The sequence below is a fragment of the Littorina saxatilis genome, linkage group LG11, assembly GCF_037325665.1.
Source record: "Littorina saxatilis isolate snail1 linkage group LG11, US_GU_Lsax_2.0, whole genome shotgun sequence".
In the NCBI taxonomy this organism is placed as follows: domain Eukaryota; kingdom Metazoa; phylum Mollusca; class Gastropoda; order Littorinimorpha; family Littorinidae; genus Littorina; species Littorina saxatilis.
Window position 1 is genome coordinate 36132778 of NC_090255.1, and position 11931 is coordinate 36144708.

Sequence of the window (11931 nt, forward strand, 5' to 3'; positions counted from 1 at the left end):
ACGATCCACCATTGAGGCCGCAAGGACTGCCTCAGGAAAGAAACTGTTTCTGAAACGAGAAGTCCTGCTCTTCAGAGCGCGGAAGCGCTTGCCTGACGGGAGGAGCTCGAACAGATGGCTGGCTGGGTGAGATGAGTCTGCCACTATACCCCTAACTCTCTTTGCTAAACGTGAGCTGTACAGTGAGGCGACTGACGGAAGTTCGCAACCCACAATACGAGACGCTTGTCTGACAATGCGCTCCAGCTCTTCCTTGTTCCTAGCACTGGAACCGCTAAACCACACGGTGACTGAAAAACACAGAATGCTTTCTACAGTGGCCCTATAGAACTGCTTTTGGATGGCTTGGTTCAGTCTAAATTTCTTCAGCTGTCTAAGGAAGTGAAGCCTCTGCTGACACTTCTTGATAATGGGCTCTGTGTTTTTGTCCCATGTGAGGTCGCTCGAGATGATTGTGCCTAAAAATCTAAAGGAGTCGACCTGGTCAACACTTACACCGTTGATCTCTAAAGGGGTGAGTGCGAGTTTGTTCTTTCTAAAATCTACAATCATTTCTTTGGTTTTAGAGACATTGAGCTCTAAGTTGTTGTCAGAGCACCAGCCAACCAACTGTTCCACCTCCTCTCTATACTGCTTATGTTGATGCCATAGAGAGTTATCATGTAACTGAAACTATACTTAAAAGTTACTTGGTGATTTTGACAGCTTGATAACACAAGTCCGAAGACTTTAGACATGCTACAATGTCTTTAATCGAAGAAAGTTTGCATTCTTGGCCGAGTCAATGCAGCCCGCTCGAAAATTACTTCCCTTGGACGCGTGACGTCAGCCGCGGAATCGGCCGGGTTGAACGGTGCTCTCTTTATGCCGTGTAATGGGCGCAATCGGGTTGTCTAGTCAAGCCCTCAAGCATACTTCATGGGTAGGTGAAGAGAAACTTAGGATGGGGTGACTTCTCCCAGGCCAAAATTTCGCAGTAAAAAACGGAGTTCATAACATGTCTTCTGTCCCCCTCCTGCTTTTGTTCCACTTGAACCCTGTTTTTGTTCAACTTATTGGCAGATATTGTCACGCGTCGAGGAACACACACACAAACACACTCACACACACACACACACACACACACACACACACACACACACACACACACACACACACACACACGTGTTATCACACATATGGAGGTCTCCCTATTGACGTCATCACTTCGTGCGCACCGGGGTTTGGAGGGCAAGAGGTCACCGCGCCGCTTAGCGAAAACATGGAAGCGTGGTGCCGATCGCGAAGTTTCGCTGCGGCGATTCCGTATTTGCGTCGACGATTTGGTTAAATTTCATTCAAGATGGTGAATACTTGTTGCATAATGTTTCCTTTTTATCCGACACCTGAAAGACAGTATTAATTTGATTTGATGGGGTTGTTATGTACAACTAGAAACACATTTTTCATTGTCTGCGATGTTCTGCCTAGCATGTGTGTACAGTTTTATGCAATTCGACTGAAATGTGTGATTGAAAAAAAAATGCAACACTATTTACTTTTGATCTCAAGTCTGAATCTTTTTTTTTTAATTGGACCAATGTGCAGTTTTATGTTATTTTTGTATTTGACTGGTATCTACCTGATTTGAAACTGTTTACAGTGATGCTAAACCTGAACAGAACTGTGTACAGTTACTTTTATGTTTTTTGACAAGTGTGTGATTTTAAACAAAAACAACACTGTTTATGTGGATGCCAAACCTGAAACACAGTATTAATTTGACTTATGTATCTGTATGACTTGTGCTGGCGTGCATGTGTGTAGTTACTTTGTTTGCTTCCTGGCTCAAGTGTGTATTATTCAAAACATTTTTCTAGGGCTCAACACTATTCCTTATTTGATTTTGAGATCTGATGCTAAGTGTGTGGGTGTGTGTACAGTTCTTTTCTTTTTTACACTTTGACGGTATTGATGTGTAAACTGTTACCATTCATTGATTCTAACCCTCAACAGCAGTATTAATTTGGCTAATGATTGGAAACACTAATTCACTTATTGTCTGAGATGTGCTTTTTGACTGAAGTGTGCAATTTGAAACAGATTCAACACTGTTCATATTGATGCCATAGCTTTTTGACTGAAGTGTGCAATTTGAAACAGATTCAACACTGCTTATGTTGATGCCATAGCTTTTTGACTGGTTAGCATGTCTTTACAGTTTATGATTTTTTATTTAAGCAAGTGATTTTAGTAAGAACTAATAAATACCTTGACAAGTGTGTGCTTTAAAGTGAAAATTTGTAAAATTGCAGTTTAGCTGTAAGAGTTCTCACGGTCAGAGGGGGGGGGGGGGGTAAGATCTAGGGCAGAGGGATGGGAACGGAAGAATTAGGAAATCTGACAGTTGACGGCTAGCAGGGGTAGCGGCGGGGAGGGGAGGGCAGGTAGAGTGCGGATGGTGGGTATGCGTGGGCGTGAGAAAGTAGTCACTGAGGAAGGGAGGGTGAAACTCTGGAACTGGAGGGAACTGAGGGTTAGTTGTAGGTCACTCAGTCGCCAGCCGCGCTACAGCAAAGCAGCAATTTCAATTCGGCATGGAGTTTTCGCTATCCGAGTGGATAGAGAAACACGAAATTGGAGAGGATGTGCAAGCTGCATTGAAAAAAGAAGGCTTGCTTGGCCAAAAGGCCCATAAGTGCCTTTGCTTGATTGAAAACCAGGACTTGAAAGACCTGCGGTTGTGCAAGGCAGACTTTCTGCTTTTGAAGGAAGCAGTGAAAGAGATACAAGAAGACAATGGTGGCGGGCCTTTGTGTGGACCAACAATCGGTGTCCCCCTAGGGGCTCCAGCTCAGAAACAAAAGCAGAGCCGAATGACTTTGGATGATCTGCTACAGCCTGTCCAGGGTCAAGGCAAACAGACCCGGTCGGACAGGGTCGACCTGGACCCAAGCGTGTACCTGACAGCCAGGAGAAAAGACTCAGGTGAGTCAGCCCTTAGGGTGGTGGATTTTATTTCATCAGCGGCAAGGGAGAGTGAAGAGATCGACCTGGGTGGAGGGATATCTCTGAAAATGGCAGGGCAAAAACAAAAGCTCGAAAGAGTGAGCCCAGCTATGTGGATGGCGGCCAACGGCCGAATAATGGCGGAACTCATCAAAAACGGAGAGTTGGACACCGAAGAGTCAGTGTTTGATTACATTGCTTACACGGTGAAGGTGTCGGAGCTGGCGTGCAGATACACGTGGGCTTCTGTACTCATGTACGACGACGAGTACAGGAGTCTGCAGGCGGCGACCGGCCATCGATGGGGGGCCGATACTCCTCACCTGTCAGTGGTGGCGTTGCGGGAGAAGCCCATAGGGACAGGACAACAGCGCCAGCAACCTGGTACCAACGTGGCGGCACCGAACAAGCGTCGGACTAACGCGAAGGGAATACCGTTCTGCCTACAGTGGAACAAAGGGAACTGCACCTACGGCGACAGGTGCAACTTTGACCATAGTTGTGCTACCTGTGTTAAGGCGGACCATCCGTCTAAAGATCACGCACTGGCAGGCAGCGGTAAAGCAGCGGCCGCGGCGACTACTAGCATCGCCTAGGACAACGCGCAGCAGGCTTCAGCAAGGGTAGGTCCCCCACTTTCCAGCTTAGTTAGAACTGAAAAAACTTTTTCTGGGAATTTTGTTGGAAAAACAGGGTCCATAAATAGCAAATTAGACGTGTGGGAAGAAGAACTGCGGCATGATAGAGACAGAAAATATTTGCTAGACGGAATTAGACACGGATTTCGTTTGATACCTGAAAACATAGCGGTAGATAAGGTTGAAGTTAGAAATCATCAGTCAGCCAAACAACATAAAGACGGGGTCGAGAAAGAACTCCTAGACCAGATTAGCAAAGGACATTATATTGTTACTAACACTAAGCCAGACATTGTGAGTGCATTGGCAGCAATACCTAAAGATGATGGTGATATACGGGTCATTCACGACCCCAGCAGGCCACGTGGGGCAGCTATGAATGATTATGTCTCTGCTGACCCAGTTCAGTTCCAAACTCTAGAAGAGGCTTGTAGACTAGCAAAACCTGGGTACTGGTGTGCAAAAGTGGATTTAAAATCAGCGTATCGCTCAGTCGCCATTCATCCTGATAATTACAGCGTAACGGGATTGAAATGGAAGTTTCATAATGACACTCACTCTACGTATATGTTTGATACTCGCTTGCCCTTTGGGTCCTGTCTGGGACCCTCTATATTTCACCGCTTGTCACAAGCTGTAAGGAGGTGCATGGCCAGGAAAGGTTACAAAGATGTGGTAGTTTACATAGATGATTTCTTGATAGTAGCCCCTACGTACGACACGTGCAACGCAGCGCTGCATTGTCTGATTAGGTTGTTGCGTAAGTTAGGGTTCCTTATTAGCTGGAAAAAAGTGGTGGGGCCAACCCAGAAAATCACCTTTCTGGGGGTGGACATCGACACGCGGGCGAGCACCTTGTCCTTGGGTAAAGACAAACTCAACAAACTGGAAGAGCGGCTTCGGCAGTTTCAGCATAGAAAGCGGGCAACGAAACTCCAATTGCAGAGCATAGCTGGGCTTCTTAATTGGGCGTGCCAGGCAGTGCGAGGAGGAACATTTTTTCTTCGCCCTATTCTGGACTTAATCGCCCCGCTGCAGCAGCAAAGCCACAAGGTCAGATTGACCTCAGGCTTTAAAGGCGATCTCTCGTGGTGGCTTACTTATCTACGAGTTTTCAACGGAACTGTGTTTTTCAACGAGCAAACAAATGTGCGCGTACATGTGGACGCTTGTAATCAAGCAGCGGGTGCATTCTGCCAAGGGGATTGGCTCTATACTGTGTTTCACTGTGATCTGCCAGCAGCGGAAAAGCTGCATATAAATTATAAAGAGGTTTGTGCAGTTTTTCAGGCTGTGAAGCAGTGGGCCCCCTTGTGGAGAGGCAGAACGGTAATAGTGCAAACTGATAGTACCGTCACAAAAGGCATTATCAACAAGGGACGTTCGCGAAATGCGTTTGTGAACAGGCTTCTCAGGCAAATGTTTTGGATATGTGCGAAACATGACTGTGTTGTGCGGGCTATTTCTGTGTCAGGAAGCATCAATATTGTGGCTGATACTGTGTCTCGGTTGCATGAACGAGACAACATAGCTAAGTTGTTTGTGTTGTTGTCCAATTGGTGGCATGGTAAAGGTGGAGAAATATTTGATTTAACCAAACATATGTCTACTAAGGCTTTGTTATGTCTGTCCATTAGGAGAGTCAAGTGGTCTCAAGGTTGAGCTCAGACGGGAAGTGGCGATTTTTCGAGGACAGACATTTGCGACAAACACTAAAAGAACATATTCGACGCATCTGAGGATTTACCTTGACTTTTGTGAAAAACTGTGTATTGCGCCGGTGCCTGCTGATGAAGAGACTGTTACATTATATGCTGCATATTTAGCGCGCACTCGAAAGCCTTCAACTGTGAGACAATACCTTAACATTGTGAGGCTGTTGCACATAGAGTGTGGATTGGTCAACCCAATGCAAGACTCGTGGCTTGTGAAAAGTACACTAAAAGGCATTGAACGGATTAAAGGATGTGCTGTGCAGCGGAAGACACCCATAACACCAGAGGTGTTAATGAAAAGGAAAGTTGCGTTTGCATGTAACACAGGACTGCATATTTTGGGCAGCATGTCTTGTCCTCTTTTTCGGGTTGTTACGCAAGTCCAATGTGTTCGGCCAGGTGTTTGACCCTGAGAAGCAATTGACAAGGGACAGTTTTATTGCTGACGAGAATGGGTCTTTAAAGGCCTACTAAAGTGCAACATTTTTATTCGCCTAAAACATGTGTAATAGCAATCTGGTAAATGTTCCGAAGACCGTTTTGTACAATTTTGTGTGGCTGATTTTTTGTTGAATAAAAACCGATTCCGCGCACCTGTCCATTCTGCGAGAGACAGCCCCCGGTGCCAGTGACGTCATGAGTGTAACACGGCCTACAAGAGCAACATGGCCGACGGTGATAGTAGCGCTGCCACTGCTAGTACGTATGTTCCAAAAGAGATTCCATCTTCGAAGCAGAGAAGATATGGCTTCGCCTGTGCTGTCGCTGAGTGCAGCAACAATCATGGTAAGGGCCATACCATGCACAGGTTTCCTGATGATACCGAAACTCGGAGGCAGTGGGTCAAGTTTGTGCAAACTTCCAGAGCGGATTTTGGTCCGAAGTTTGGGACACCAAATCCAAATTCGAGAATATGCAGTTTGCATTTTAACTCTGACTGCTATCCTGCAAAAGTTGCACTTGCAGCAAGCTTTGGATTAAACACGAGTTGTAGGCTAGTTCCAAAGTCAGTGCCTACAGTGCAGAAGCCATGTCGTCTGCTACCATTGACGGCAACATCACTTTTGACGGCGACGAAGTCAAGTACTGTCACCTCAGTATCCAGAGCCAGGTGCACTGTGACAGAATTGACAATGGCTATCACAACGCCGATTTGTACCACCACTGTGGGCCAAAGTGTGAGCAGAGGAGCTTTTGCTAAACGGGAACGCCAAAGGGTAAGGAGAAAAATTATGAAGTTGCACAATGTTTGGAGTCATTACATTTAATTTCTGACAAATTTACATTCATTGTGCATTTGTACAAATGTCACTGCATGGTTTTCGTCAACTTTCTTCCAATATTATTCTTGTGTATTGACTGAGAATATTCTTACTGGACATGAAGATCAAGATATTTTAAAATTTCATGATCAGGCAATGCACCTGAAGAAGGAAAGACCGTCAGTATGAGCATTGATTATGAATATGAAGAGTGTTAGTGAGAATGTTAGTGTGGGAATGAGAGGGTGTATGCATCATGGTCAAGATAGTGCACTAGCTATTAGAAAATAAAGTTTTGATGTTTTGTCTCTTAGTCGATGGGTGGTTGGTATAATTTTGGGGGAATGCTTTTGTTTGCAGGTTGTTGCAGACATGTTGGCGGGTGCGACTCCTGATATTCAGTCCTGTGATGATTCAACTGATTCACCACAAACTCATATTGATGTGATTGTGACTGATCAGCCTCTCAGCGATACCCTACATGTCAGCACTCAGACAGAGGTATAGTTCTCGGGTTGGCCAGTATAGATCTGTTTGTTGTCACATTCAGTCTTGTCAGTGTTATTTCAATCAATTTTTGTGATTACACATCTTCTTTACATTTTATCAACTTAGCCAATATACTTCCTTCTGTTTTAGAACTGCTTCGTGTTCTTTGTAAAATATAAAATCAATAAATTGGTGTGTGCAATTATCAAGCAACCAATTTGCAAATGAACTTATTCAGGCATGGGAATTGAAAAAAGTCAAAAAGGCTGAAAATATTTAAGTAATGGCAATGTCGAAGGCGCAAAGCGCCTAGCCTTACTAGGGGGGTCCGGAATTTTTTTCTCAACAAAGAATGGTGCAATTTGGTGTCATCTGAGCTCCAAATTTGCCATTAAATTCAGTTTTTAGAACCATTTTTGCCTCCCCCACTTAATTTTTCGGTGGACACTTTTGCTTTTTCGGCGGAACAAAAAAATAATTCGGCGGAAATTTGCCTTTCGGCGGACAATTCCCATGCCTGCTTATTCTATGCTTAAATTACTATTAGCTATGTCATTATCAGATATATATATATATATTCCCCTTCCAGATGCATTGCAAAGTAAAAAGAAACAAGAAAGTTCAAGTCACTCCAAGGCCTTCTTCTACTGCAACAAAAAGTAAGTAAAACAAAAAGTAGGTAAATCACTGTTAAAATAAGGTTCAAGTCTTGTTTCAAATATTATTTTTAAACTGTAAAAAATAAAGGTGATTGGGCATTCAATCATGAAAGCATCAGACCATCTGCACTGTGGTGTTTGTCATTTTTATTTTTTCACATGCACACACTTGAAGTTCATGGTTCATGATTTGTGGCATGGTTCAAGTCAGAATAGCTAGTCAAACATTGGAACACATACATTTATGCTCTTTTCGACACTCACACATGTATGCAATTTTCCGTTAAAAAGGTGTGCAGTGTGATTTACGACAAAGCCTACCAGGAATCAACAAGGGTACACAATGCTGCATTGATGTGTATAGGAGCTGAGACAGGTCACCCGACAATGACAGTGACCCACCTGGCAGTGACCCAGAATCTCATATCAGCGAACCAGAGCAGGATGATGAATATACTCCATCCTGTGATGAGGCAGTTGATATGCACAGCGAGGGCGACCATGAAATGGACTGGTAAGCCTAATTGAGTAGAAATCTGTACTTTTTTTCTCATTGAGCAAGGGCCCGCTTCCCTTTACCAGGCCCTCAACAATTCATTTACTACAGTGATACCCCTTTTTTAGACCCCCCCCCCTTTACAACGGAAAATTCTCCCCTTTAACTATGTTAGACCTAGTTTTCTAAGTTCGGTTTTTTTAGATCTTTAAATGATTCCACTGTTAATGATAGAGAGATAGAAATTATATTGTGTTGCACTGTTTCAGGACCATTCTTGCTACTCTGCATTTTAACGAGAACAGCAACAGGGAGCAGGCAACTGATGGTGCGGGAAAGGCTCGATTCAATGTTGGCTTCAGGAAGTCCAAAAAAGACTATTCCCTCTGGGAAGTGAAAGTGGATTGCACTTTTTTTAAACAATTTTGTCAGTTTTGCATGCAAAGACTTTATGTTGTCATTCCGGCAGTCATTTTGCCTTTTCATGTCAAACAAGGAGGTATACAACTTACAAGCACGAGAGAAAGAAGCTGCATGAGTATGAAAGTCAGTGCCTCAAATAGAGGAAGAAATAAGACTGAATCCCTTTTTGATTGAAATAAATGTATTGACTTGTTTTAAAGTTCAAGATCAAAAGCCCACACATAACAAAAATATACAAACATACGTGCAAAAGTTTTAGCTAACTGTGCATTGCTATTTTTTTTCAAAGGGGTCATTAAGAGCAGTCTTTGTGTATTTTTGCAGTATATGTGGAGAGACTGATGCTGCGGGTTGTCGATTTGACATCCAATAACACTACTCAGGAGATATAGCGATACATCCAGGAACAGCGAGGCGCTCAACCGTTGCCACCACCACTCTTTGCTGATTTCGAAAAGCCCAACAAGATTGAGGCAGTCGCAGAATTCAAGTCTCGATTCAGCAAATTCTAACACAATTAACAGTATGTAGGGGAGGCAACCCAGGATGCAGAGTAATACAGTTCACACCTTCTTCCCCCATCACAGCACCCATCTCCTCTATCTCGGTACAGCAGCAACACTCCTTGATTGTGTCCATAACACTACAGTTCCCACACTGGCACCTCATAAAAAAAAAGATAGCACAGAATAATTTATTTGTGCATAAGATCATATTTCTTCATGCTCAATAAAAATTAAGTTGTGCATTGTTTAAACATCTTCATTTTGCTTTGAATTATTTGTGTATACATCTGTGTGCATGTGTGCTGAAAAATCGTGTGAATGGTTGACATGCCGAGGTGTAAAGCCACTTCTTCAGAACAATTGCAACAAAAAATGTGAGCAACAAGCAAACTGGTCATGCACTGTGCAAACTGCAATGACAATTAAGGAAACCAAGTTGACACTTTTCATCATTCATGTGTCAGCCTTCTCTCATGTTTACACTAAAGACACACTACTTCCAGTAATCACTGTTGTACATTGACATGAATAAATGTGATTTGGATTAAAACAACCGGGCTGACGTCCTAAGGCCTAAAAAAAAAAATAGGTGTGGTTACGGTAACCCGACCTACCCTATTTTTAGGGGCCGATCCTATAACTTTTTATTACATTTGTCAAAAAAACACAAAAAAAAACGAGTGCAAAAAAACGCAATGAAAGCGAAAGCGCCCGTGTCGCACACTTATTTCCCTGTCAAGTACCGTACTTTCCGGGTCATAAGGCGCGACTTTTTTCCTCGAGTTCGACCCCTGCGTCTTGTATAACGAAGCGCCTAATCCGTGTATGAAATACAAAAAAATCAAAGAGACCGCTTGAGCACCAGTCAAACAACTTGTGATAATGCATGTTTCAGCTACTAGGTACTGCCCTGCCTTTGATCTGGCCGCACACACAGATTTCCACTCTGTTAAACTCGGTCACTGACCGGTCACTGACCCCGATGCAGGAAGTGTTTCCTCTCTCAGATATGACAGGGGAACCACCTCTCATGGCAAAAACTGGGTCATTGACCCCTGGGAAGAAGGTCGTGTCTTTTAACAAGGCCACCCAGCTATCACAATGCCTTTGGTCACTGACCCCGATGCAGGAAATGTTTCCTCTCTCAGATATGACAGGGGAACCACCTCTCATGGCAAAAACTGGGTCATTTTGGTGCGCCCTATTGGCCCCCTGCGTCCAATGGGTGACTGGATTTTTTTTTAAAGAAGGGGGTGCGTCTTAGATAACAAAGCGCCTTGTCACCCGGAAAGTACGGTAGGTTTAATTTGTACACATTAGAAAAAAAAGTTTAAAAAAAAAAAGTGATTGCCTACCTACCTACCCTATTTCTTTTGGCTATGTTACCGTAACCACACCTATTTTTTTTTTGGCCTAATCACAGTCACACTGAGACGCATCTTTAGTACTTTACGTACAGATTGCAAAATTATCTGCACATCAACTGAAGATTGACAAAATGAAAAGCTATTCTTTACAATCGCAACTGTCGTCGCTAGTTCAAGATGATCGAAATCAGGGGTTTGCACAACAAAAATCAATACACTTATACAGAATCTCAATCGTACGGTGTGATGTATACATACCAATGCGTTCCCTGACAACAGACGACTGCGATCAACCTCTTCTGCTGGTCTTTCGGTCTTTCGTCTTCATCACTCGAACCAACTGGTATGGCTCTATGCCTATCGCTCCAGAATACGGTAGTTCCGATGTTTCCAACTCCGATTCAAAGTCATTGCTTTCGCACGAAAGCTGCAATTCAGACTCATCATCCGCGTTTGTGTACTCTGCAGTCTCTGGTAGCCATCAACCACTCATGACGTCACTGGCAGGGGAGAGAAGCAGTAGCAAAAAATTGTCTGTTGCTTCCCTTCTCGCTGATTACAGGTGAGATTGAGCACTTTCTCAGGCCGACTACGGGTGATCGGAGCGGAAGAAATTGTTTTGTTTAATATATTTGGTATCCTGTTATGCAGCTCTTTCCATTGAAGCAATAAAAATGTTGCACTTTAGTAGGCCTTTAACTGTGGTGGTCCGTTGGAGCAAAACAATTCAGCGGCGAGAACGGACTCACACTATCGTGTTACCAAGCATAGCACCACACCCTCTCTGTCCAGTGACAGCTGTTGTGAAATCGTTCCAGTGCACTACGCCCGCTGCTCCAAACTCTCAGGCCTTTCCAATGGCCAGCTCGAAATTCGATGCCAAATTAAAAACACTGGCAGGCAAAGATTACTCTAGCCATAGCTTCCGAAGAGGTGGTGCCACCCACGCTCTCAGTTGTGGGATTCCCGGTGAGGTCATTAAGGTGCTTGGGGACTGGCAGTCAAACTGTTACCTTTCCTATTTGGATCAGCTGCCATGCAAAATGCTGGACTTCTACCGACATATGTTTGCAAAGAAACTCTAACAAAAATGGTTCTCCCTTGGTTCGAATTTTGGGTGGAGGAATGGGTGCCTCCCCTTCATTTGGGTGAACATTGACCTGAAGGTCATGTGTCAGTGTTTATTCAATGTGCAATATAAATAAATAAAGAGGCCCCCATGCTTTGTATCCCAAAATTTAAAACAGATTTGAAACAGATTCAACACTGTTCATGTTGATGCCATAGCTTTTTGACTGAAGTGTAAAATTTGAAACAGATTCAACACTGCTTATGTTGATGCCATAGCTTTTTGACTGGTTAGCATGTCTTTACAGTTTATGATTTTT

The 11931-nt window shown here is 43.7% G+C and overlaps 1 long non-coding RNA gene across 2 annotated transcripts; it reads left to right on the forward strand.

Moving 5' to 3' along the window:
• Positions 1-5916: 5916 nt before the first annotated feature.
• Positions 5917-8969, forward strand: LOC138980364 (uncharacterized). Of its 2 annotated transcripts, XR_011460307.1 has the most exons (5): positions 5917-6558; positions 6964-7104; positions 7682-7751; positions 8043-8265; positions 8517-8969. It is a non-coding gene; the product is annotated as an uncharacterized lncRNA (long non-coding RNA). The 2 variants fall into 2 exon arrangements; XR_011460306.1 differs by lacking the exon at positions 8517-8969 and having other exon boundaries at positions 8043-8378.
• The last annotated feature ends 2962 nt before the right edge of the window (positions 8970-11931 follow it).